The following is a 5901-nucleotide window of genomic DNA, read 5'->3' as shown; positions in this document are numbered from 1 at the left end:
TTATGTGTCTGTTGGAAATTTGAACATTGACCCTTTGATACTATTATGAATTACTATTCATTCTTTGGTGTGCTGATGGTGTTGTGATGATGGTTTAGTTTGTTTGTTTGTAAGGAAGAGTCCTTTTAGAGTGCACACTGATGGATTTATGTCTGAAATGACATCATGCCTGGGATCTGCTTCAAAATAATACAGAAGGAGGGATGTGGATGGGGGCTGGTCCAGATGAGGCAAGATGGGCCATGGGTTGTTGACCGTCGCAGCTGAGTGATAGGGGTATGGGGGTTTGTTATATTATTGTCTCTGTTTTTGTGTGTAATTTTCAGTTTTTAACAAGTCCATCAGCCCATTGTAGGAGTCTGTGGTGGCCCCGGCAGAGGGGGGAGACGCAGGGGAAGGATGGCCAGGCCTTCTTGGAGCAGGGCTGGGGGCTGGTTTAGGGAACATCAGGTCTTGCCTCTCTCTCTCCACCTCCCATGCCAGGCTGGGCCCTGGAGCATTGCGGTCCCTAGTGTCCAGGCTCAGATCAGAAGGGTGGCTTTCCTTGTGTTTAGATGAGCTCACGGAGCCGGGGGCTGTAACTGTAGAACTCTGGTCCCAGCTCACAATCCCAGCGAGCTCTCCCCTCCCCGGGGGATGCTAGGCCCACACTACAGGAACATCCTCAGCCAGGTCAGGCCATCTGGCCGCCAGCATGGGCGAGAGAAGGTGCAGCAGCTGGTAGGAGCTGCCGGGCATTCCCAGACACATTTCCTATGACATCCCTGGTGCTGGAGTGTGGCCGGGCCAGGGCCTGAAGGGTCAGAGGGCCCCTCTCAGGCCCACCACCCAGGAGCATTCCCCCAAGGGACTAGGTACCAACCACCTTGGTGCTCAATTTGCTGCATGACCTTGACAAGATGCTTCCCTCCCTGGGCCTTGGCTTCTCCCTCCCGCAGGAGGTGGCTTGGTGTTTCTCAGTGGGCTGCTGTGGACCCTCGGGGATGGACAGTTCTTCCTAGTGAACATTCCTGGCCCCATGCCGATTAACTGCCAGCAGCTGTCCCTGTCAGTGTGCCAACCAAAAAATGCCCAACACATTTCCAACCACCCCTGGGTTGCAAACTACCATGGGTCTCTAAGGACCTTGCCAAGGCCATAGTCCTGCGCATCTGTGTTTCTGGAGAACTCAGCACACATTGGGGAAGAGAGGGGCAGGAATTGTTAACATGGCTCACCATCTTGCAAAGAGATGATATTTGGATGGGTCTTGAAGTGTAACTACGAGTTTGCAAGGTGAGCAATGTATGCGGATTGGGCGAGGGTGGAAGGGTCAGCCTGTGTGCGGCACGGAGCGTGAAAGAGCGTGGAGTGTTTGGAGAAGTGTGGAAGTTCCCTGTGGCCCCGAGCTTTGTCCTGTGCCCAAACACCATGCAGTGGAGATGGGAACCTGTTGTGGACAACAGGCAATGAGACAGGATTTGCAAATGGGGGAGGAGCAGGTTTTCCCACCACGGTCCCTCTGAACTGAGAAATCACCGGCCGCCCGCATGAGAAGCTGGAGAATAGGTCACTCTTCTTAGGAAGAATCATGGGTCAAAACTGCAGAGAAGGCAGGTCTGCAGCTGGGGTTTCTTGCCCCGGGGACACCCAGATGGTAGAGAGATTTGGGGGTGATGGGGAGGGCGGGGGCTGCTCAAGCTCTCAAATAACTGAAGAGGTCTGTGTGTGAGTGAATGAAAGTGTATGTGTGTGTGTATGTGTGAGTGTGTGAATGCATGTGCAAGTGAGTCTGTGTACAAGGTACGTGAATGACTGGGGGTAGGTGAATGAGTGTACAAGTGAGTGTGCGTGCCCCCGAGCACAAAGGCTGTTCATTCATTTATTCATCTGACAAGCATGTACCGGGTACACAAAAGCGGACACACACTGAGCTGGCCCTTGTCCTCATGGAGCAGATAATCTAGTGCATCTGGTGCAGGAGAGAAATAAACAAGAAAACAGAGCCGAACACACTCCGTAAATCACATTGGGACCCAGGCTGTAAAGGAGACGACGAGGGTGGGAGACAGAGAGTGTGGAGGGGTGGGGAGGAACCTTTGGGATGGGGTGGTCAGGCAGACGTCTCAGAGCGGGTAGCGCATGAGCGGAGACGGTACCGTGGGCATGTGCTGGGCTTGGGCCACCGAGAGCTCCCCTTCCTGGCAGGCCTTTGACTTCTTTGCGGGGGAAATCACCTCTTCCCCACTGGATGGAGCTGCCACTCTCCCTCCAGCCAACCCCAGCCCCAGGGCACACATGGGATCCCATCCCAGCCAGTCAGAGTCTCCTTCTCTCTGGCTCTTGGGCAGAGTGACAAAGGGTTTGAGACCCCCGCTGCCTCCTGCCACACGTTCCTGCCCCAGGGCCACGCTTGCCATTCCTCTCGCTTGGCCCTCCAGAGCAGCCTTGGGTCTTGCCTGCGTGCAGGCCCGTTTTCCAGCCTTCCCTTCGACTCCGAGCTCAGGTGGGTGTGTCTGTGCCTCTGTGGGTTTGGTTTTGGCTTTGAAATTAGCAGAGGCAGAATAAGAGTGCCAGGGGAACAGAGGCGGCTCGTGGGGACTCCCCTTCCCGTCGTGCTCACAGAAGGGGGTGCAGAGGCTGCTGTCGTTCCCGGAGCTGGGTGCTCTACCTGGCACACACCCGTGCACACGCGCACACACTCACTCGTGAGCCAGCCCGAGCACCGAGCCCCGGCAGGCGTCACAGGGAGGAAATGCCAGCCGCGTTTCTTTAAGCCTCTTTCGGCCTCCCCAGGGACTCTCTGCCGCCCCAACGCTTCCTCTGAGGCCGTGTCAGTGGTACAGGCCTGGTCCGCCCCGGGCGGGCCTCCGGCAGGGGCTGTGACTCAGGGCTCAGTCAGGCAGAGGCAGGATGTCAGCGCCATTCACTGGACCACGAGGAATCTCATTCTTCTATTTATAGGCAGCCCAACTGCTGGCCCAGCCTGGCGGGAGGAAGTGGCCACTGCTGCCGGCGAGTCAGGGGAGTGGAAGCTGCAAGTCCAGAACCAGGATGGGACTGAGGTCTCACCACCCCCCCCCCCCCACTGCCTGCCTCGGGGGGGTTTCCAGACTAGCAGTGAACTGGACTAGCTCTCCCACTCTAGAACGGTCCAGGCTGGGACAGGCCAGGACAATGAGCCCAGAGCCTGCATGACCCATGTGCTGAGTAACAGGAGGTGGTGGACACCAGGTGGCTTGGCCCATCATGCACCTGGAAGGGTGAGCAGGGTGGGAAGAGGTTGGGTGATGGTAGCCCCTGGGGGCCTGGCATCCTAGAGTCTGGCCCCAGATAACTCACCCGGTTCTTCCCCTATTGGGCTCCCAACTTGCTTCATCTGTCAAAGACTCCTGCTCCCACCTACCCATCTTGCCCCATGGCCAGGATGGCTCCTTGTTCTTAGGAAGTTAAGATTCGATACATACTGTGAGCCAGGCCCTGTCACATATGTTCCCTCGTTTAGTCTCATAAGGTCTGCCACATAGGGATCAGCAAGCCCATTCAAGAGAAGCCAAAACTGGGCTGGCTTTGAGTGTGTGCATAAACGTGTACTCTGTGTACAAGTGTGTAAAACGGGAGCTACAGTATCCTGTCGTACGGGTGCTTTGAGGAGTGAATGAGATTACATTGCCACTGTTATTTGTCACCATCTCTTTGTGGAGCACCCATCCATCCACATGGGTTACTTTGTCCTCGACTGAGATTTCATCTCTGATCAGACTGAAGCATTGTGATGTTTGTCTCCTGCACTAGGCAAGGTGGGAGAGAGTCTGGCTCCCCCTGTCACTCCAGCCCCTAGCCTGGGGCTTGGGACATGGGCTCTGTGACTCTCAAAACACAAGAAGGGCCACTGCTTCTGGAGGGACTGGGAGCCAGGCCGGGAGTTCCAGGCTCTCGGTCCTCTTGTCCTTCTGATGGGAACCAATTTCCTGAATAGGACACTCTTCCAACTGAGCCTGCTGGGGCCACTGCAGAGGGAACCAGCCGAGGGCTGCAGTGGATATTGCAAATCTGCCTTCATCATCAGAGAACGTGCAAGGAGCCCTCACACAGCTTCCCTGTATTCCACAGGCCGCCTCCCCACCCTTGATTCCTCCCTGAGGCCTAAATATGACCCTTCTCCAGGGCTGCCATGACCCCATGCTGGTCCACCATGTCTGTCCCCTGCCTGCCTGGCCCATCCTCACTGACCTGATGCACACCGCACCCTGAGGGCTCGAAGTGGCTAGGAAGGGCTGGTTCTGACAGGCTCCCTGAGGCTGAGGAGGACTAAGTGTGAAGGGAAAAGGGCCCCCAGCGGTGAAGACCTTGGGGAGGGGAGGTCAGCCTTCAGGGTGAAGAAGGAGGGCTGAGTCGTGGAGTCTGGGGGTGGGGCAGGTAGGAAATGAGAGGCTGGACAGAAGAGGTGGGTCAGGCTAAGCTTTCTTCTGAGCACAAAGCTGGAGCCAGTGAAGGGTTCCAGGCAGGATGCTGTTTAGAAAGCTCCCTCTGGCCCTGGGGTGAAGGGGTGGAGGAGTCAAGCTGGCGGCAGGCAGGAGCGTGAATTAGCGCCACCTCAGCCTTCCTGGTGAGAGACGACGTGGATGAACTGGGGAGGGGAAGGGGGGAAAATGGAGAGCTCGGAGAGAGCTCCCATGTGGCATTGTCCGGCCTCGACACCCTCCCCCAGACCCCCCCAACCCCCACTGATGAGGGTTGGGGTGACCAGGTGCAGAGAGGAGGTGCCCCTGGTGCGGCCAGTGTCTGGGCCCTGAGAGACCCTGCGAGCTGCGCCAGCTGGATGGGTGCAGAAATGACATCATTTTCGTGTACTTAACACAAGGTAAACAGGGGTGGAAAAACCCAAGTACTCATTATCTAACTTGGTAGCTGGCTGCTGGCTCCTTAACAACCGGTTTCCTGGGATTCTGCTGTCCTCAAGCAGAGCCGAGCCCCGGCTGAGTCGGGCCGAGCCTCGGGGCTTCCCCTCCCTGCGCACAGAGGGTGACCCTGGTGCCCTTGCCCGGCCTCTTCCTCTGAGTCATTCCCTGCATGCTCATGGAGCTCCGCCTGCCGAAGGCCAGGCACCACGGTGGAGAGCAAAAGCCAGCGTGGTTGGGGTATTTGATTCAGGTGACCAGGTGGGCTGGAGACCCCAGGAGTACAAGGAGGAAGTGGGGGGCTGGCAGGGAGGAGGTCCTAAGCATTCAAGCATGAGCCAGATGAATCTTACAAGGCCCCTTGGAGCTCATCCACTCTGACCCTTGAGTCTACAGATAGGTAAACTGAGGCCCAGAGAAGTGAAATGATGCATCTAGAGTCATATCCTGGGAGAGAACCCGGCTGGGGGGTGGACGGTAAACCCAGATGTTCCAAGCTCGGTGGGTCTTTCGGACAAAGACGCTGAGAAACTGGCTGACTCAAGAATAGAAAGAAAAAAGAATCTGAGCATATAGTGCGGCCTCCCCTTCCAGTCACCACCCAGGCCGGCGCACAGGCTCTCAAGGAGCTCAAAGACGTAGAGAGAAATCTCTTCTTGCTGGGTGTGTCCCAAGTGCCTTCCTTTTGTCCCCCAAACCCTGGTAGATTTCATTCTTTGCCTTAAACATCAACACCCTTTTTCTGATGTCAGCTGAGTAAAACAGGCAGCATGGCGAAAAGCTGGAAAACCAGCCCTATGACTTCGGACAGATCCTTCGCTCCCCTTGAGCCTCGGTTTCGCCGTTTGTGTCGAATCCTAAGCATCCCTAAGCTTCGCTGAGCTGTGAGTTGGAATAACCACTTAACGTTAATGCCCAAAGCCTGCTGACTCCAGGCCCCCACTGCTACTCCTTCAGATCTTTCTGAGAGCCCCACGGAGACGCCCCACCTGCCCTCGGGTTATGTTCTGGGCTTAATAGT

This window comes from Equus caballus, chromosome 11 (genome assembly GCF_041296265.1).
Source record: "Equus caballus isolate H_3958 breed thoroughbred chromosome 11, TB-T2T, whole genome shotgun sequence".
NCBI classification, from domain to species: domain Eukaryota; kingdom Metazoa; phylum Chordata; class Mammalia; order Perissodactyla; family Equidae; genus Equus; species Equus caballus.
Note: the sequence above shows the minus strand (reverse complement) of the source record.